The sequence below is a fragment of the Cnephaeus nilssonii genome (genome assembly GCF_951640355.1).
Source record: "Cnephaeus nilssonii genome assembly, chromosome: 12".
NCBI lineage: Eukaryota > Metazoa > Chordata > Mammalia > Chiroptera > Vespertilionidae > Cnephaeus > Cnephaeus nilssonii.
The window spans coordinates 33,212,866-33,234,734 of NC_137083.1; the positions used below are offsets into that span (position 1 = coordinate 33,212,866).

At 35.3% G+C, this 21,869-nt stretch overlaps 1 protein-coding gene across 1 annotated transcript in view; it reads left to right on the forward strand.

The window, feature by feature from the left end:
- The first annotated feature begins 838 nt into the window (after positions 1-838).
- SEMA3A (semaphorin 3A) overlaps positions 839-21,869 on the forward strand; it is a 271,520-nt gene continuing 250,489 nt past the window's right edge. Inside the window, exon 1 of the mRNA XM_079785338.1 lies at positions 839-882. The gene's annotated coding sequence lies outside the window, so the exon portion shown is untranslated. The remainder of the gene's footprint in view (positions 883-21,869) is intronic.

Here is a 21,869-nt window from a genome sequence, read left to right on the forward strand (position 1 = left end):
CAGAAATGTTATTACTGTAGTTTTGATCAAATTATATGAGATTTATATTATTTAATAAGATTAATGCTTAGCTAATGAATCTGCATTGCATACTTTCTTTTGGTTTGTACCAAATTATATTTTTTCCTAAATGAGATAATATTAAATCTCTGGCCTAGATTTGAATTGTCTTTATTTAGTTTTCTAAATTGTTTTTACTATTTATTCAAATATGAAATAGTTTATGTTTAACATTACAAAGCATTGATTTTAGTAAAAAATGTTTAAAGCATGTTTTTCATTTTATATTTGAGAAGATTCAGTTATTTAAAATTTCTATTTACTTTTTATATATGGTATCTTTACTCATGAAAAAAAAAAAGCTTTTGTTTAAGTTCAGTCCAGTTACTTGCTAGCAGTGCCATGAAATTACTGCTTAGCTGGGTTGTCAGTGTGATCCTTTCAGCATCAGTAGTGAAAAATGTTAATGACATCAGAGCATGTTAGGGTTTCAACTAATCCTCAAGTAAATCAGTTATTCTTTAGCAGAGTCAGAGCCTAAAGAATGAATTATTTCAAATACCTTAAATCGCATTAGTGATTACAAATTGTACATTGTTTGGAGGAGCAAGAGGGAAGTGTTTGTCAAATTCAGTATCTGCCTCCCATAGTACCTTTTTCCTTTCTTCTCTACATTTTCATATGCAAGGTATAGAGGTGGTTTGAAGAAAGTTAATGTAATGAAGCACCTATTTATTTATTGCTAATTGTTTGATATATAATGGATTCTAAGAATGGACTTGCTTATTTTTATAGGGTACTTAAAGTGTCCAGATACTTAAAATAACCGGTTGGACCGAACAAATGTATCTCAGAAATTAAGAATTTTTTTCTTGGAAGAAGGTAAGAGATTTATAAAATATATACATTTTTATATTAATAAGATGTGGTAGAAATTTTGCTATGCTAATACATTTCTTTGGTAATAATTTAGAAGGTAAATTTTAAAAATTAAGGGAACTTTTTGTTTTTACTAATATAGCCTTCTATTCTGTGGAATGAGAGGGCTTCAGCATTAAAAATACACACATACACACACACACACACACACACATAGAAAACAACAGTTTGTGGGGAAGCCTCATTACCACTTTGAAATATCAAGATCTTGATCCCTTTTTCCTTTTTTAAAAAAATCTTCCTACTTCACATTAGCTAAAAAGAAAAACTGAAAAATATGTGGATGAGAAGGAAGAAGATACAAGTTAGAATTGCTAAGAAAATCAAGAGTAGTATATGTAATTTAGTATTCTATTTGAAGTTCATAGTTACGTGAATATTGAATAACTTGGTCTGTTTTGTAGGGAAGTGTTTTCAATACTAGAATGAAATTATACTCTTGACTCAAATATCTCTGGATTTCCAAGCTGAATCACTGTATTAATTTGAAAAATGACTTTGCCTAATTTAACTTTTTCATTTACTCATTAGGACTACCAATACCTAATTTCAGTTGCTTACAATTTTTACATATTTGAAATATATTATTTTTAATTGAAATTTTAAATGTACAATATATTTTCCTGTTTTGAATAATTTTCAAACTACTTTTTATTTATTTCATTTTTCAAAGTGTTGCATTTTTTATAAAATTTTAAAAATGACTTTATTTTTAATTGTAAGCTTTTTAAGGTGAAAATATTTTTTCTTCTTTATGCCTGCCCACCCAGCCCCTCCACCCCACCTGCCAGTTTAAGGGACAGATAATATTTGATGAGTGACTAAAATAAAAGAAAGTAACCTTTTTATTTAGATATGTTACTTGTGAATTGAGTTAAAACAAAATCATTTAAAAACATTTAAAATTCTCTAAAGGGTATCAGTATTTAAGATAAAGACTTTTTAAAAAGTCCTTTTGACTCCATATGTTCCCCTATAAATTTAGGTTTTACTTAAATTTGATTTTTAGTCAGTTCTTTAAGCTTGTAGCCTATTAATATTTTAATCTGCTTTGCAACCACTTATAAGATTTTTCAAGGAATTTGAATACATTTTCCTTATCAGAGAATTCCCTAGACATTTTTTAAAGGAAGAGAGGTTGATAGTTCAGGCGAGCTAAAAAAAATCATGCTGTAGCTGAGCTCATATTCGGCTTTGGTAACAGGAAACCTTGGAGAAGTGGGCATGGCCTTGGCTCAGATATTAGCTCCCACAGGGTCAGGAGTGCTAGGAGGTGTGGCTTTGCTCCTGAGAGAATCTAGCTACGCCTAACCTCCTCTGCACCCAGTGAGGGTGGGATCAGAATGGCCCTGAGTAGGAGGGGAATGTTACCTACCTTTTTGAAAAACTTGTCTGGATGTTTGCTCAAATCCTGCCTACCACAGATTCGGGCTGAATTGTTTAGTTATTTCCTGGCTAATAATTTCTTCTTTTCTCAAACAGTTCCTTTGTGTTTCTTCTATCTTTTATAAATTGGGCTAAATGATTCTAGATCCACAGAATATCTGAGCCAGAAGGAATTTAAGACCTTTTCATTGTTGACACAAGAAAACTAAGGACAACGTACAGTTTGAGCATACATTTAAATATATATTTGATTAATTATTTTCATGGTATCTTATTGCTTCCATTTAAATAAGAATATTAACTATGAAAGTGACTTTGACTTACACACTTATAGACATGTTGCAATATGTAGTAATAACTTATTTACAACTTTGGCTTGAGTATCTGTCAGTGGACATAATTATAAATTTGTTTGTTTACAGTTGAAGTGCATTTACCAAAGAAAGCAAATTTAGAGCAGAGATTTTGGAGATAATTCTGTGTAATTCATCCTATCTAATAAAGAGGGAATATGCTAATTGACTGCCCCACCCTCAAAGATGGCAGTGCCCACAGCCAATAAGGATGGAATATGCTAATTGACTGCCCCACCCTCAAAGATGGCAGCACCCACAGCCAATAAGGAGGGAATATGCTAATTGACTGCCATACCCTCAAAGATGGCGGTGCCCACAGCTACAAGATTGCGGTGCCCAGTCCTCTTAGCCCCACTGAGGCACCTGCCTCCAAAGTTCCCCAGTCCCCTCAGCCCCCTAGCTGCCCAGGGCTGGCCTGAGGCACAGGCAAGCCTCGGATGGCAGCTGCCCAGCCACCCAGGGCTGCCCGAGGCTCAGGTAACCAGGGCTGGCTGGCAGTGGCAGCAGCAGAGGTGTGATGGGGCATCACCTTCCCCTGATCGCCAGGTCACCTCCCACCCCTGAAGGCTCCTGGACTGTGAGAGGGGGCTGGCCAGGTGAGGGACCCCCGCTCCAGTGCATGAATTTTTATGCACTGGGCCTCTAGTTTAGGTATAAAAATGAAAGAAATAAGGATAGGAAGCAAAATGATTTGTCCCAAATAAGCACAGTCAATAGAAAGCCTAGGTATAGAAATAATACTTTTTGAAAGCTACAAAGATACTTTTTCAGTTATGGACTCCATTTCAGTTACTTCCTACTTTAAGAGATGTATTTGTGTGTGTTTTTTTGTTTGTTTGTTTGTTTGTTTTTAAATATATTTTATTGATTTTTTACAGAGAGGAAGAGAGAGGGATAGAGAGTTAGAAACATCGATCAGCTGCCTCTTGCACACCCCCTACTGGGGATGTGCCCGCAACCAAGGTACATGCCCTTGACCGGAATCGAACCCGGGACCCTTGAGTCCACAGGCCGATGCTCTATCCACTGAGCCAAACCGGTTTCAGCAAGAGATGTATTTGTTTTAAGAGTTTTGCCTCAAGCAAAAGATAAATTATAGCAGTCACATTTTGTGAATGAAGAAAACCTTTACTTCCACAACCTGGTAACTTAGTGTAAGAATATGCTACAAAAATAACAAATGGAATGTCACTCATTTAACAACAAAATAATATTCTCAGCATTTTGATTAATGTCTATTTTGAATCAAGAGACCATTGTCCTATAGAAATATTCTTAGACCAATTGTTAGTCTAGACTCTGAAATTAGGTGGAGGTGCCTTCAACATTAAATCCTTTCATATCCCACAGGCTGAGATCATGCACATCTGAGATGTGTTAGCTGAAATTCCACACAACCGTCAATTGCCAAGTTTGGATGAAATGAACATAATACTAAGAGTAAAAAAAAACTAAGAAAAATTAACATTAAAATATATACTATACAAAGGTCCTATAGAAAGCAGTGAGAAGAGAAAGGCCCCTGCCATTATAGTCTCACAGATTTAAAGTTAAAACGTCAGGGAATAAATGTGAAGGTAGGGGAAAGTGTTTCAAGATTGAGCAACCAAAGTATAATGTCAGACAGAGAAAGACAAATACTATATGAACTCACTTATATATGAAATCTGAAAATGCTAAACTTCTAGAAACAGGGTAGAATGGTCGTTGTCAGGGCTTGTGGGTATGGAAATAGGGAGATTTTGGTTACAGGGCCCAAACTTCTAGTTACAAGATGAAAAAGTTCTGGGGATCTAAAGTTCACATGCTGACTACAGCTGACAATACTGTATTATATCCTGGAAAGTTTCTAAGGGAATAAATAGATCTGAAATGTTCTCATCACAGAGACACACAAATGGTAATCATGTGGGGTGATGAATTTGTCAACTAACCTTATTGTGGTAATCAAATCATAATACGCCACACAAATCATTCGGCTGTACACCTTAAACTTACACAATGTTTTATGTTGATCACATCTCAGTAAAGCTAGAAAAAAGATTGTGTGACCAATTAATTCAGAGGAATTTTCTCAAAAGCTTCCTGTTGGGGATGCTTGAATATGAGATGTGAGTCCTTCCTTCAATAGCCGGTAGTTTAATTGAAGATGTTCTTTTTCTCACCATTTTAGGAGCTTATCGTTTATTTCTGGTAAATGTAGAGAATATCAGGAATTATGATAAAATATTGATAAAATAGAATTTACAACAAATGCCTTACAGTCAAAAGAATGTCATTATGGGGGCAATATAGTAAAATTTTCAATAAACTGTATTAAGTACTAAGATGGCAGAGTGCCTACTTCTCAGTCTTTATACGCTTTTATATAACTCCTATGGGATGAGCATAGGAATTTAATTTATTTAATTATGATGATAAATATAGACAAATAACCTGGCCAAAGCATAAAAATAGGAAATCACAGCAGACCAAGCTGTAATATGCAACAAACATATGAAAGGATGCTAAAGCTTACTAGCAGGGAACTCCAAATATAGAAATAATGAGATACCATTTATCTTCCATCAGCTTGGTAAAAATTAAGAAGATGAAAGTTGGTCAGTATTATCTAGGGTGCCAAGAAATGTGCACACTCTTTGCTGGAGGGCATCCAGATGGCCATGAACTCATGAAAACTAGTCAAGAAATATCTACTAAAATAAAAACATATATATTTTAATAAAATAACAACTAATGAACAACAACGACAAATAAATAATGACAAAGTAAATACCTGACCACAATGAGTATCCAAATGTTCACTGAGGATGAGTTAAGTAGTGTGGTTTTAATCGATACTATTGACTATTACACATTAACTAACAGTATGGATCAGATCTGTGTATTCAACTAAAAAACAAATTTTGCTAAACAACTTTTATATTATAACACTATTTTTTAACAGGTAACATAAAACTCAATCTATATTATATATGTGTATATATGTGTTCTCATCATGTGAAGAAAATGTGGACGAACCTGCTGTTGACCTTAGAAACAGAAGGAATAAGGGAATGATTTAATATAGGGAATTTTATTTTTTTTCTTATGGAGCTTCTTATATTTTCACTAGTCAAGGTAAATAGATGTTGATTATGTTTAAAAATATTAATTATAACAAAAACATAGATATTTTAGAAAACGTGATGATGAATATACTTGAAATAATATTTTAGATGACTGTAATTTATAGACCAGTGGCTCTTCCTCATCCATTTATGAGAGATAATCCAGAATTTGATAATATTACTGGTAAAATGAAGACATTTTAAACCAAAATAGAATTTTATTTTGTTTCCTTTTTTCATCTGTGAATTAATTGGGTATTGTTCATCCCACCTACTTGTAGGTAGGTTGGAATAGGTATTATTGTCTCCCTTTACAAATGGCTTACTCTAGTTCATGCACAAATATAAGAAGCATTTTGATTAATGTTCAGAAGGAAGACATGATATACCTGCATAAGTCAAAAGGCAACTGTAAGAAAGCACCTCCAACTCCTCTGAGAAGACATTCTTTCAGGAAAGTCAAGTGTTGTTAGCCTCGCTCTGGCGAGGAATTTCTGCCAGTCCGTTTCCAGGGCACTGCAAGTAAACCAGCTAAGATGAGGCTTCACAGCAATGACTGGTCCAGATGTTTGAATTTTGATTACATTCAAGATGGAAACATTCAAAAATATGTGCTTTAATTATAGACATGGAAATAATTATTTCTCTGCCTCATTCATCACCCTGCCAAGGCTAACATTTTTGTAACTACTTTGTCCAATGCATGTGTAAACAGACATTCTGCAATTTTTGCTAGAACTGTGTTCAAATTGCTGTTTGTATATTGTTTGCTTCAAGAAATATGCAAACGAATATTCCCATACATACATTAATTTACCAATTAGGTTTCCACTAAATGGTCCACATGAAAAACTTTCAGAGAGTCAGTCAAGATGTTTTTCCCAATATAAATAACCTAAAAATATGCACTAAACACTGACTTTTTAAATATATTGAAGGGCCTTTGAAAGTTATAGCTAATTATAATTTTCTAAGAAAAAGTAGTACAAGTCAATATCACTTTTATACTTTCTTTATTTACACATTCTTGCAACTACCAAACACTGTGGATCATAAAGTCACTACTGTTACCTTCTGTGATAAAGTTTCTTGAGGAGAAACTAGGAATAGGTTTTGGTTGATTCTAATTTTTGTGTTTAATACCTCCTACATGATTTTTACATGATGCTACCTTCAGTTACATAAACTATTGAGGATTGCCTTCATTTTTCCCAAAACAGGTTTTCTTTTAACTGCTTTAAGTTTTACCTATTCAGATGATTAAACTGGACTCAGTGTTTTCACTGAGGAATAGCTATATATTGTAGTTATAATAATTGTTTTGATCAGGCATTCAGTCAGTATACTTCAGTCTGAATAAATTATTAAAAATAAATTAATTAAATTAGTCATAATTTACACAGCAGCGATTTTTGATTTTTTATTGATTAAGGTATTACATATGTGTCCTTCTCCCCCCATTGCCCCCTTACCCCACCACCACCTCCCTGCTCATGTCCTCACCCTCCTGGTATCTCTGTCCATTGGTTATGCTTATATGCATGCATACAAACCCTTTGGTTGATCTAGCAGCAATGTTTAAATCAAATCTTAGTTAAACCTTGTATCATACTAAGCACATATTCTACTTTCCCACCTTACCTTCGAAATAAACACCGACAATTAGGCAGAGTTTACTATTTATCATGCTTATCTCCACAGCTGCAGTTGCACTAAAAGGCGAATAAAAGGGCAAGGCGAGTTTTTTTTTTATAAAGAGTTGAAAATAAAGGGAAATGACGATTGATTCTCCTCTGCTTGCTGAGTGGTTGGAGGTAGATAAGCGGATTTGTAGTGAGGTCATCAGCCACAATTGGATGGCACTTTGAAAATGGATTAGCTTAGAAGTAGCAATTTCTGCTCCATGGGTTTCAGTGAAAAAGTCTGCCTCATTCTGTAAGAGACCTCATAAACTGGCAGAGATCAATGCCGACCTAATGTGCCATTATGCACTGGGCACACTCCACTGATTACGGCACAGCTGCGGCTGGGTTTGGCTGGGCATTTCTTCAGCACTTGCACCCCAGGCGCTCCACACGGTTATTTTGCCCAAAGGAGGAAACTCTTTAGGAAATTAAAATGGACGAGAGGCTTTTCTTTTTAAGAAGCTTTTTACTTTTAAACTGGAGAATGAACAGTGTCAGGTGTCAGTAATGTCAGCCTGGAAACAAATAAGGACTAAACGGCTTATGAGAAGGAAACCGTCCTCTGTTAATACCAGGATCCCACATAAGATGTTTAAAATGTTATATCATAAGACTACCTGCCTTTGTAACTTGAAAGAACCTGGCAATATAAGTTCCAAGTTGTAAGTATTCAATGCTTGAAAGATTATAGTTTCATATTAAAAATGAAGGGATAGCATGAACTAGTTATTTACATTTTTAGCCATTCTTATAGGCCTTGCAAATCAGTTGGCATGAAGAATTAAAAAAATAATTGGTCAAATGCATTTACAACAAAATATAAATTTGAGACACTCCACAGATAATCCTTAGATTCTTATGTTCCTTAGATTTCCTCACCGTTGCTTGCAAATATTATGTGTAAAAACAATGTATGAAATATTAAGGGCAGGTAAAATAATTTGAAGTTCAAATTTATACAGTATAAATTAATATGATATGCTTCATACTTTTCAACAAAGGAATGGATATAGGTGATATTATTCATCTGCAAATTTCCATGACTTCTTAAATTTGATCTGATATATATCTTTTATATATATTTATTCCATGACTTCTTAAATTTGATCTGATATATAATGAGATGGTCTGAACAACATTCTGCGGCAACACACAGAAAGGAATTTATTGAAAGTAATTTACGATTAATTCCTTGGCACTAGTCTGAACAATATCTGGCATATCGCCTAAGTCCTTTGAAGTCTTTATTTTTTCCCCTTTATGTAAGATAGATGACGTGTTATAGGAAATAACCTAACTTATCAGTAATATGGCATTTAATTCTGCTGTTTGACCTGTTCTAGGTGAAAGGAATATAATACAACCATTAGTCAGACAATATTCCTTAAGATTTTGAGGGCAAAGACAAAGGTTTTCTATCCAAAATGATTCCTTGGTCTGCTCATGCAAAATCTTTTCAAGAAGGGACATTTATTGAGACCAATTAAATGTTACTCTCTACATGAAATATCCCTAGTAGAGATAACATACTACCTTGAAGAAGTTTAGTTCAAGTAACAAGGATGGTGAAAGTCCCATTTAATACTTCCAAAAATATGTTCAGATTTCAAACAGATAATTACTTTTTTTTAAAAAAGGACTTAATTCATAAGGCACCTGTTACCATGGTGAGGGGGACTCAGCATGCCACTCAGCATGTCATTCAAAAAAAGAAAAACAGCCCTAACTGGTTTGGCTCAGTGGATAGAGGGTCAACCCGTGGACTGAGGGGTCCCAGGTTCGATTCCGATTAAGGGCATGTACCTTGGTTTCTGGCACATTCCCAGGAAGGGGTGTGCAGGAGGCAGCTGATCAATGTTTCTCTCTCACTGATGTTTCTAACTCTCTATCCCTCTCCCTTCCTCTCTGTAAAAAATCAATAAAATATATTTTAAAAAACTCAATGAGACAATTAGGGAAAAAGAGGCAATTCAAAGGCTATCACATAAAGAAGGGTGAGGCTTTGGCTGTGTTACTCCATCAGGAGTACTCAGAATACTCTGTGGCTCCTTAGACACAGTTTGGATAAAAGGAAAAATTACTTTTTAGCTTAAAGAACAATCTAAACATGAGTTATCTTAAAGTTATTGCAAAGGTAAACCTTCTCCAGTGGTACTGAGGTCAGAAAAGAGATCCTTGAATTCTGGATTATCCAGGGACAAATACATATTCTTTCATACTCTGTGACCTGAAAATTTAACTTAAAATTATATAAATACGTAAACATTTTGTAATCTTACATTTTTTTAAATGATAAAGATGGAAAAGATGGAAGCATCCATGGCCTCAATCATAGGAAAATCAGACTCCACATTGTGCATGGAAAGGGTGATAATTCTCAAAGATACTGGAATACAGAGGGTAACTTTCACTTCCATTTTTCTAAACACAGCATTGATCCCTGTAATTATCATCCTATATAATAAAAGTCCAGGGACTGAAACGATGGAATGATCAGAACAACCAGAGACCAGAACACCACGGCCCCTCACCCAGGCTGGCCCTGCCCCCCAGGGAGCAGTTAGGGGTGATCAGGCATGCAGGCAGAGTGGTTAGGGGCAATCAGACAGTCAGGTGAGTGGTTAGGGGCGATCAGGCAGGCAGACGAACAGTTAGGAGCCAGCGGTCCCAGATTGCGAGAGGGATGTCTGACTGCCGGTTTAGGCCTGATCCGATCCCTGCAGCATTGGGCCTAAACCAGCAGTCAGACATCCCCCAAAAGGTCTGGGATTGCGAGAGAGTGCAGGCAGGGCTGAGGGGACCCCTCCCCCCCCCCAAGTCCCGTGCAGTTATTTCACACACCGGGCCTCTAGAGTTTATATAATGTCATATGTTTAATAACATTAATCAAGTTAAGAACTCACTCTCACTGTCTTATAACAACTTTCTATTAAAGACACAAAACAAAGGCACAATCATAATAACCTGCAGATATTATGGCAAATCCGTTGTGGACAATAAACATTTGAAGTGTTCAGTGTAGTTGTTTTACACGATGGTACACTGGACAGAATACTAGAGGAACTAGTTTTTCCAAATGTGCCTCCATTTAATGCACAGAACCATAAATCTGGAAAAATTGTTTTTGGCCTAAGGTAAAGAAATACATACATAAGGATTAAAAATCAATAAACTTAAGAAAATATAATAAAAATTTAGTAAATTAGATCAAGATTTGCAATATCTGAGAAGTAAGAACTTCTGTTAAACTGGTGATTGGAGTTGGCAGTTCCTCAAAATCCACTCATAGAAAGACTTCTCAAAGACGTGCTTTGGAAATAACTGAAAAATGGAAAAGAAATATTTCATATTTGAATCAAATTGAAGAGAAAGAACAATAATAATAACAAATACAGCAAGCTGGTCAAGAGTTTTCAAAAACCAAATTAACTCTCAAATTACAATGAAGAACATAAAGGAATCAGATCTGGTAGGAGAGGAATAATTTTGGAGTGATATATTTGGCAAATGAATTTAAAAATACATCTTATGAGTAGAGTTTGCATTAAGAGAATGATAAAAGAGATGATGTTGCACAGGGAAACCAATTCAGATGGTTCTTTTTGGCTTTAAAAATGCTATGATTCTAGATTTTAGATTATTTGGAATGAAACATTAAGAGAACATGGCAAATTTAGTCATAATAAAGTTAGATTATATAAACTTTATTGAGATTTTATTTTCATTGAGAGATAAAAGTAACTTGACATGATAATTTAAATAATTGGAACCTAGGATGATGCCTCTGTAGTTGGGGTCATTTTTTAATATGTTTTTTGTATTGACTTCAGAGAGAGGAAAAGAGAGGGAGGGAGAGATAGAAACACTGATAGGTGCCTCTTGCACACCTCCCTACTGGGAACCTCACGGGTAACCTCCTGGTACATGGGATGATGCTCAACCAACTGAGCCACACCGGCAGAGAGGCAGAGTAGCTGTCAGTCATTTTTTTTTAATTCTTTATTGTTTAAAAGCCGTGATTGGCAAAGTGAGGCTCGCGAGCCACATGCGGCTCTTTGGCCCCTTGATTGTGGCTCTTCCACAAAATACCACGGCCTGGGCGAGTCTATTTTGAAGAAGTGGCATTAGAAGAAGTTTAAGTTTAAAAAATTTGGTTCTCAAAAGAAATTTCAATCGTTGTACTGTTGATATTTGGCTCTGTTGACTAATGAGTTTGCCGACCACTGGTTTAAAGTATTGCATATAGTATTACATATCTTTCCTTTTCCCCCCATTGACCTCTCCCTGGCCACCCCCAACCCCCAGCACATGCCCTCACCCCACTAATGTCTGTGTCCATTGATTGTGCTTATATACCAGTACATGCATACAAGTCCTTTGGTTGATCTCTTATCCTCCCCCACTCCCCTGCCTCCCTTCTGAGGTTTGACAGTCTGTTCAATACTTCTCTGTTCTGGATCTATTTTTGTTCATCAGTTTATGTTGTTCATTATATTCCACAAATGAGTGAGATCATGTGATATTTATCTTTCTCTGACTGGCTTATTTCACTTAGCATAATGCTCTCCAGTTCCATCCATGCTGTTGCAAATGGTAAGAGTCCCTTCCTTTTTATAGCAGCGTAGTATTCCATTGTGTAGATGTACCACTGTTTTTTAATCCACTCATCTGCAGATGGGCCCTTAGGCTGTTTCCAAATCTTAGCTATTATAAATTGTGCTGCTATGAACATAGGGGTGCATATATCCTTTCTGATTGGTGTTTCTATTTTCTTGGGATATATTCCTAGAAGTGGAATTACAGGGTCAAATGGGAGTTCCATTCTTAATATTTTGAAGAAACTCCATACTGTTCTCCACAGTGGCTGCACCAGTCTTCATTCCCACCAGCAGTGCATGAGGGTTCCTTTTTCTCCACATCCTCGCCAGCACTTGTGGTTTGTTGGTTTGTTGATTATACCCATTCTGACAGGTATGAAATGGTACCTCATTGTTGTTTTGATTTGCATCTCTGGGATGATTAGTGACTTTGAGCAGGTTTTCATGTGTCTCTTGGCCTTCTGTATGGCCTCTTTCAAAAAGGACATTTAAGTCTATTTAAGTCCTTTACCCATTTTTTCATTGGATTGAATGATATTTTTAAATGAAAGGTATTATATATCAAAATTAAATTCTAAGTCTAATCCTTCCTTTATCTGCTACCCTTCGTATCCTGTATTCCTTCACTGTATGGCATTGCATTTAATGAGACTTCAATATGTGAATGAAAAAAAAGATTGATTTGGATGAATGTCAAACCAAAGCTACCACTGCTATGTTGAGATACCTCTTATTTATTTCCCTTTTTTGTCCCTTAAAGTAACAAACCCACTGCTCTGTATTTTTTTTTTTTTTTTTTTTGCTGAGGTGGAGGTAAGAGGTGAATTAAAATGTTTTTAACAAAGTTTAACATGCCAAAAATATTCAATGGAATTAGAACCATTATAATTTATGCATATTTATTGAGAGCCATGCTTTTGTTAATGTACATAGCCATTTTTCCCCCAACAAGTCGTCTGTTACCAAAATGGTTCTTTTATGAGAACCATCTTGACAGTTAAAGGCAAACAAACAACACATTTATTACAATTCTCATAAAATAAAAATAAAGATTTTTATGCTAGCAATTATATGAGCCACTTAAAATTGTTGGCATCACCAGCTTTTATATCTTAATATTTAGTTGGAAATAAATGTAACTTTCCTATTAAATGAATTTGGTTTATTGCTTGTTCTTGCCATAAGCATGTATTTTAGGAATTCAATTGTGTGTGTGAATGTGTGCATGTGTATGAACGCACATTTGGTTTTTAGATACCTTTGTTGTAGGTGTATTGCTTTCATTTCCTGGAAAAGCCTTTAGTAGAGCATTAAGTCAGAGTTCTTTGGATTTACTTTTTGTTTAATGTCTTCCCACAGTGTTTCAGGCACCTGCTATATTGTCTTCTGTACTTAAACAGTAAAGGAAATAGACTCATTACAGGAGAAAATTTGATTATCTTCTTTGAAACTACCTGGGAACTGTAGATAACAGCATATAAAATGGTAGAAAAAAATTAGGACCATCATAACCACAACACAAATAATAAAATAAAATAAAATTTGGTTACATTATCAAAACATAAAAGAGGACATGAGAAAAGCAGAATGTGCCCCACCAAGCACACATTGAGACCTGCTGTTTGCCCTGTGGTGTCCACATGGCTTTGATTTTCATCTAATTGTAAGAAAACACAAACATTGGCAAAAGCTTTACTGGATGTTTGGTGATCCCACTGTGTTAAATAGGACTTGAATTTGAGTGCCTAAAGAAAACCTCTGTATGAAATGTTTGTTTGGCTTTTATTCCCAGAAACTTAATAGACCCATCAATCAAAAAAGAAACATCATCTAGAAAATTGGAAAAGAGTTTTGAGAGTGAGATTAAAAAATAAACACATTCTCCTTCCTCATGACCTTTGTTATTAATAACTTTGAAAAAGTCATTCCATTCATAGGAAACAATGATTTAAGGGGATCCAGCTTTCTGTTTGAATTGCTCAATGCCCTCCAGAATAGGACACTCAGCTTGAGGGCCAAGAGTTGTTTTAATTTTTGATGAGTATGGGGCAATGAAGCATTTTACTTTTCTAAGATTAATCATCTACCGAGCCTTGTCTGCCACACCACAACATTTTATAGGTTAAGTCTAAAGATCTCAGGTGGTGATATTGTCAACCAGGATAGATTTAGGGCTGTATCTGCTATTTTGTCTGTGTTTCAACATTTCAAATACTATTTTTCAGACTTTCCCTGAAACATAATACTCGCAACAAGGGAAAATATAATACATAGAGTATGGTAAGAGAAAAGTAGTCTTTAACCATCAGAAGAACCAGGTTAAAATTTTTCTTAGTAGATTTATTCAATGATTTTCCTAATAATCAGTGTCAGCACTTTAGAGAAGACACCTGCTCAAAGACAGATACACATAGCATTTACTTAAGAAGAGACTGTAGGTGCTCAAATTGCCCTTAAATGTAGACTTTACTATAAATTATGTGATTTCCTTGTATAATGCAAATATCTGGATTTTAAAAAGGAACATAATGCGTATTTCAGAGATGATATTAATCATAACAATCTCATTAAAATATTTGTACACACGTTTGCATTAATTTCCTCTCCCAATCTACAATAGTTAGGGATAGTCTTCTGCCATATACTACCAGTGACTAAATTTTTTATATTGTCTAAAATTTTATATTTTCCCTGTAATTATGTTTTCATTAATTCACCTTTCTTTGGGCCCTCTTTCCCTTCCACTTAGGATATTAGGTCACTAGAAAGGAATTAAAATTATTTTGCACATTTTTAGACATTTTAAGCCTGGGAAAATGGTACCTGACCCCATTATCTACTGGTGTTACTTGGTACAATATCAATACTCAATAAATACTTATTGAATTAAAAAGTAAATGAAAGAATAGTTGTTGATTACATTTCAAATAGCATCATAGATCTGAAACTTAGGGCATGGAATGAAGAATGGCAAAAGGCAAATATGAAACTATTAATTGAGGCACATAGTGAATGTTTTCACTGCCACACTTTACATAATCAGAACATTATTCTGTGATCCTGAGTAGAAGTATCCAATGGAAACACAATGTGAACCACACAAATATTTTTAAATTCTCTAGTAGTCATATGAAAACAAATTGATTTATCCATACTCTACATTAAAAATTATACATAATAAGGGCCAAATTATTACTTGGACATATCAATGTTAAAATTATTAATTAAATATTGTACATCCTTTTTTGTACTCGCTTTGAATCTAAACTTAGATTAGCAGCATTTTACTAGCAAATGCTTAATTGCAACATGTGGCTAGTGGTTACTGTATTAAACAGAACAGGTCTGGGATTCTTGCTACTTCCTCAGTCTCCATAATAGGTAAAACATAATGCTGATGTGGTCAGATTTACTAACTAGTGAGGAGATGATCTCAAAATCATCAAAATATCTACTTGAAATACCAATCAACATTTCTATGGTTCATAGTGAATTTAGCACCAATGGATATCGCCCTGTTTATCACATGCATTTATAATTTGTCTTTTGGATATTTTATAAAGTATGTCATGGAGAAGCACAGTAAGGAGAACATGTACATCATTTTAAAATAGACCATCATATACTCTGGTAAGGATTTCTTTTGCTTATTTATTTATTCCTGGTTATGCGGGAAATCCCCCGGTGAAGACCTGACGTGAGGGCTGGAATGTTTCCCAGGTCCACTCCGAGCCCGGTGCTTAATTGTTCCCGGCAGCCCCTTTCAGGCCAGCAGTATGTGCTCCCTCTCAGGCTGATGCAAAGTGACAGTCTAAGCAGAGCTGTGTATTTTCCTCCACCTCTCTACTCTCTCTACTACCTAATGGTGGGAAGAGTGCGAAATAATTGTCAGGAATTCCAGAGGCCCTTCCTGCAGGGCAGATTGTTTACTGACCAAGGGAAGGGCAGGATCAACAGGAGGCAGCGACTTAACCCGGTCAGGGAAGGGAAAGCCTTGAAGGCAAACTTGCAGACAGAGAGGTGGGTCAATGGCTTCCCCTTCTTCTGGGATATGATAAAGATACCCTGGAAGTGAGAATTTGTATGTTTAAGCAGAAAAAGAAAACGATAAAGTGTAAACGGATAAACATGAGCCTTAATTTAAATAATTGGATGCTTATATAATCTCCAAAAAATTTTGGAGCTCTAAGAATCTATATTAAGAAAATAAAACTTACATAGATGTACTTTTCCATTCCATGTAAATATAATTTTTTTAATCCTCACCTGAGGATATATTTTTATTGATTTTAAGATAGAGGAAGGGGGAGAGAGAGAGAGAGAGAAACATGGATGTGAAAGAAACATTGATCTGCCTTCTGGTGTAAGGGATGATGCTCCAACCCACTGAGCCAAACCAGCCAGGGCTATGTCATTTTAAAAAATTTGATCTGAAGAGACTAGGATTAATACATTTTGGAGAATGAGTTATGAAATTCGAGTGTCCCGTAAATAAAATAGGCAAGACACTTGGGAAGGGGAGAACTGAACCAGCAATGAAATGCCCCTGAAATGTGGCAACCAAAGAAAGGTAAGGTTATCTATTAAACATGACTCTCCATAGTGGAGAGGTAAAGTGCAGTACTACACAAAGCCGAGCAAAATATAGCACAGATTAGGCAGGGAACGCCACCAACAATTTAAATTTCAGGAGTTTATATACATTCTACTTAGAGAATGTCCAATCATATGAAATTGCTCGCTCTGCATCCTCAGAACTGTCGAGTACAGATTTTGTTAATTTTCACAAATTGATGGTGAGATGTAAACAACTTTTCTCAAAGTGTGTTCCTTGGAACACTAGTTTTTTCCAAGGTGCCATAGTCAAGTAAAAGTAAGAAAACTTTCAGACTCTATTACGGTCCTAAAATTCACATTGCACATCCACACAATTAATGGTTTTAGAGTTCTTGGTTGTACCTAAATTAGTTGCTTAACTTTGTTTATTCTACCGTTACTTAAGTGTCCTAAATTTCAGAAACTTTACTGTGAGTGGCATCTATTAATATTCCAGGATACTAGTGTCCTACAGAAAACATGTTGGGGATAACTGGCTGGAGGAATGTTGCTGTGTATTACTGTTCCTAGCATGCTGTTGGCTATGCTATAAATAACCAAATTTAAAGAAAATCAAAGGTAGAATGGGAAAAGCATTTAAAGAGATTTTGGGTTTCCATTCATTGGTCAGTTATTTGAACCTTCCTCTGGATTGTTTTCTCTCCTACAGTAATGTATCAGCAGAAGACCTGGTTAAAAAGAAGCCTGACAGATAATATTGAAATTTTCTTAAATATGAAACCTGAGATTCCATAAGGGCTAGGTATTTTTGAACTGAGATAGGCATGCCCTCACAAGTACAATGTAGAAAATCATCATTGTTGCGTTTGGATGATATAATGTACTGTTGGAAATTAATTTCATTTATATTTCAGCTCATGATGATTATTTATTTCTTAAGGTGAAAAAGAAAAGCCGAGCTAGAAAAACAAAAAATCCCTAAAGAATTTGTTGTAGGTACCTAGGGACAAAATAGTATACGTTTTCCAGATGCTCAGAGATAATGCTGTAACCTGACCTGCCTATACCGTGGCTAACTTGGTTGGAAGTGTGGGAAAATACCTTTCAGCACTAGACTTTGTAATCTTGTCTCATTTACAATCACTATAAATGATACAGCTTGAAAAATAAAGTACAGCCAATTGTATTGATGAAAGAAATGATATTTAAAAATATCCCAAGACATTGTTACCAATATGATCATACTTGGTTGCCAAGTTCTTCAGCATAAAGTTTCTTTAGCCAACTGAATTACAAATATATTTATTTTGTCATTTCTTAGCTGAATCTAATACTTTTGTAAGTATTAATTACTTACAACATGGATATAAATGGCCCATTCTATTATAATAAACAAGTTAAAATAATTGGGTTCAAAACCAGTGGGGAGAAGCATCTGGAAGTATTATGTCTTTGTCATCAAAGAGGGTAGATTCCAATTTCTATAAATCTGCAACAGGTGCATGTGAAATTACCTCAGAATATATAATCTTGCTTTCTTTTCACAGATTCTAAATTTTCTTTGCTTTTCTGTATTTTTCTGTGCTTAATTGTAATACTAACTATGGTATTAGTTTTATCAAGCTAATAGAATATTCAGTTATTTCATTCATTCATCCAACAAATACGCAATCTGTGCCAGGCAGGCAGGGTGCTATTTGCTCTGGCTATGTCAACAACAGGACAGACATGATGCTTGCTGTAAAGAAGCTTATAAATTGCTGAGAAATGCAATCACAAGTGAGCAGACTAAGTAATTTAATTGCATTTTGAAACTGAGCGGTGTGCTATAAATTACAACATATTATTATCTCACATCAAGGACAAAGGTTGAATTATTAGAAGCATGTTATTAAAGTCCTGCATTTGCATTTTTGGTAGTGTTTTTCTGAATTTCTGAGGATGATTATCTGAATGGATTTCATTGGGACAGGACCTGTGAAGAGTGTTGAGACAGATTGGGGTGCACTCCACCAGACCCTCCTGGTCTTTCATGGTTAAAATTAAAGGTGAGGGCTGGGGCTGTAAAATAAAGGACAGTCAACGATTGGCTTGTGCATATTTGTTTATGATTGTGTTTGCTAGGAATTACCTAAATATTTGACACAATAAGTTTATCATAACATTCAGAAACTAGATATAATGTCGCTGTAAGGCCGATGACCTATCTAATTTTCCCTTATTCACATTTATGTTTCTATTCAAAATATAGTGAAAGTGGTTTTCCAGACGTTATGATTCTGATTTGAGAGAGGCGGTTCAGACTAGAGTGAAAACTGCTGTACCACTTTTGTTTTGTGGATCTGTTTCCTCAGTAGCTTCAAATGAATGTGTATTGTGTCTCTGAAATCATACACTTCAGAGGAGGTAACTGAAAAATAAACAGAGAAAGAAAAAGAAAGTGGAGAGAAGAAATCAGAATGAGATTAGGGAGAAAGATGATGCTGTCCAAAGTATATAGTTCTTATGTATTCCTTATAAAAATTAATGATCCTTAAATTTGACCAATAGAAATATAAACGTGAGTGACTGTGAATGACGAGGAGAAGCAGACAAATTGGATCGACTTACCTGAAAAATGCCAGCCTGTTCCCCAGGTGAACCAGGCAGCCCTGGGCCAGAGATTAAGAGAAGCAATCTGCCTGAAAGGTCCATTTTATAGAAATGCCCCTGCTGCTAGAACTCGTGAAACACAACCTCTCTCCATAAACTGTGACTTGTTCATTTCACTTTTTTAAAATTTCTTTATTGATTAAAGTATTACATATGTGTCCTCATCCTCCCATTATCCCCCCAGACCCACCCCCACTCATGCTCTCCCCCTCCCCCCCCATTGTCTATGTCCATTGGTTAGGCTTATATGCATGCATACAAGTCCTTTGGTTGATCATTTCACTTTTTAAATTTCTTTTTGTTAATAGATTTTTAAGACTTAATCTTTTCAACTGTTTCTTATCCTCTTAAAAAAATAACACAATCCTAATGTATCCCTGAGATTTAGCAAACAGAACAGCAAGCCAATCAATAAAGAATGCATGTGTATAAGGTTAGAAGCAAAGAAGAAGTATTACCCAAGTCCAATCAACAGCAAACTAGATCCAAAGTCCAGTTAGAGCTATTCAAGTAGTGCTGGGAGTAACTCAGGGAATGAGATTTATTTCTCAAAATGTTCACCTTCCCTTGGTTCATCGCCTTCACTTGTATCCTCTTGCACAGCAGGTCAAATAAAGGTCTGATCGTGGTCCATGCTGCAGAGATTCTGCAGGGCAGTCAGAGCTTTATATTTGGCACACAGGTGTTTCGATCTTTATTTCCCATCTTGCCAAGAGCACATTTTTAAAGGAAAGTAAGTTATGAAAATTCTTCTATGTGGTTTACAGAATTAAGCCCACCCAAGCTGAGGAGTAAAATAAGAGTGCCACCTGGACTCTCGTGGCCGGTCAGACAAGCAGGTAAACCATTTGAGAAGATTTCCAAGCTTAATCCTTTGAAAACTGATCTTCCCTCAGGGTATACCAAATCATGTTCTCCATCTAAATATCCCTGCTGCAAACCACACTTGCTCGACAAGTTTTGTAAGGGAGAAAAATGTTCTTGTTTTTCAATCATGTAAATTTGTTCTAAAGAAAATGCTTTATCTTTAAGTTAAATTATGCTTCTTTGAAAAACTTACTTTTAACTATGATATGATTACTATAATCTGTTTATATGCTATGCAAGTTGATAAAATTCATCTTTCCAAAGACACTAAAGAAAAAAAAATTAGCCAACAGGAATTTCTGCTAGAGGTAAAAGCAAACAACCAACTTTTTTAGAAGAAAGTAAAATCCTGCATGGATAGGCTTGTGCAAACTTCAATAACATTAATAATAACCACTTAATAGCTCCTTACTGTTAGTTTAGACTAACAGACATTTTATAGAAGCAAGATGCTTGACTTGTGAGATAGGTGCGCCCGATTTTGATCGGTGCTCCGACATCCATTAATTGTTTTATTTTATGTAAATCCCTTAACCTCTCTTGATTTAAATTAATTATCCTTAAAATTGGAGTGTTTGACTATATTATCTCCTAGGTCCCTGGAAACTCAAAAGTCTCCATGATGCTAAAAAGCCACTCTCACATAATTCCCATTTCCATCAGTGATCAGTTCATATGCCTCTCACTGGCCCAGTTTTGATCAGGGTTCATATAAACTAATGACATGGGTATTGTTTCCTAGGATAAATTACTTCAAAGCCATGTTTCACTTCTTAGGTTGTCCTTAAAAATATATTTTAAAATTTATGTATCAAATAATTAGCATTTTAGCACAAAGAAGTAAGCCAAGTCAGATATATATTAGGAGGAATAGAGTATTCCCGTTATGAAGGATAAGGATTGATAAATAATTATATATATATACATATATATATATATATATATATATATATATATATATATATATATATATATTTACCAGTTGACAATTTCAGGCTATTTCTTGATCCAGAATCCCAGAAGAAAAGAGAAGGAATTTCCAAAAAATTAGAGAGGGAAGGAGGGAGGGAGGGGGGAGAGAGAGAGAGAGAGAGAGAGGAGGCAGAGAGGGAGGAACAGTGGTAGTAAGAAGAACATTTTACTTACTAGCTGTACACTAAAGGTCCATTTTATTAGCAAGAGGAGTCACTGTGAGGTTGTTCATTGATTAGCCATGTGGGTGAGTAGCAAATTAAAACCATTCATTTTCCTTGAACTGGAGTTGCAATTCTCAAGAGTGGTGTGGATACACTGATGGGTCATGATTAGTTGTAGGTGAATTTCAAGTAATTTGATATTTGTTAAAGAAGCAAACTTTGCAAATGATTTTCTTTAAAGTAAATCAGAACACATTTAGGTTAAGCCTATAATAATAACCCCTTGCTTCCATTCCGACATTCTATCTAGAGAGGAAAGAAAGGGTAGAGTAATAGAGGTTTGTAAATTGTTCTTAACTCTGGTGGTGAGTGCCTGTCTTGCTGAGAAAGTCAAGGAAACTCTTTGAGTGAAAGATACACAAACCAAAGTCAACTAAGCCTAAAGAAAGAGGCAAAATATCAGGAAAGAGAGACAGAGGTTTGTTTCAGACTTTATGGAGCAGGCACTCAAATATTCCATTGTGCTTTTTTCTCTCCCTGAGCCCATTGGAGCTTCACTCTGGTACTGTAGACCATGTATTCC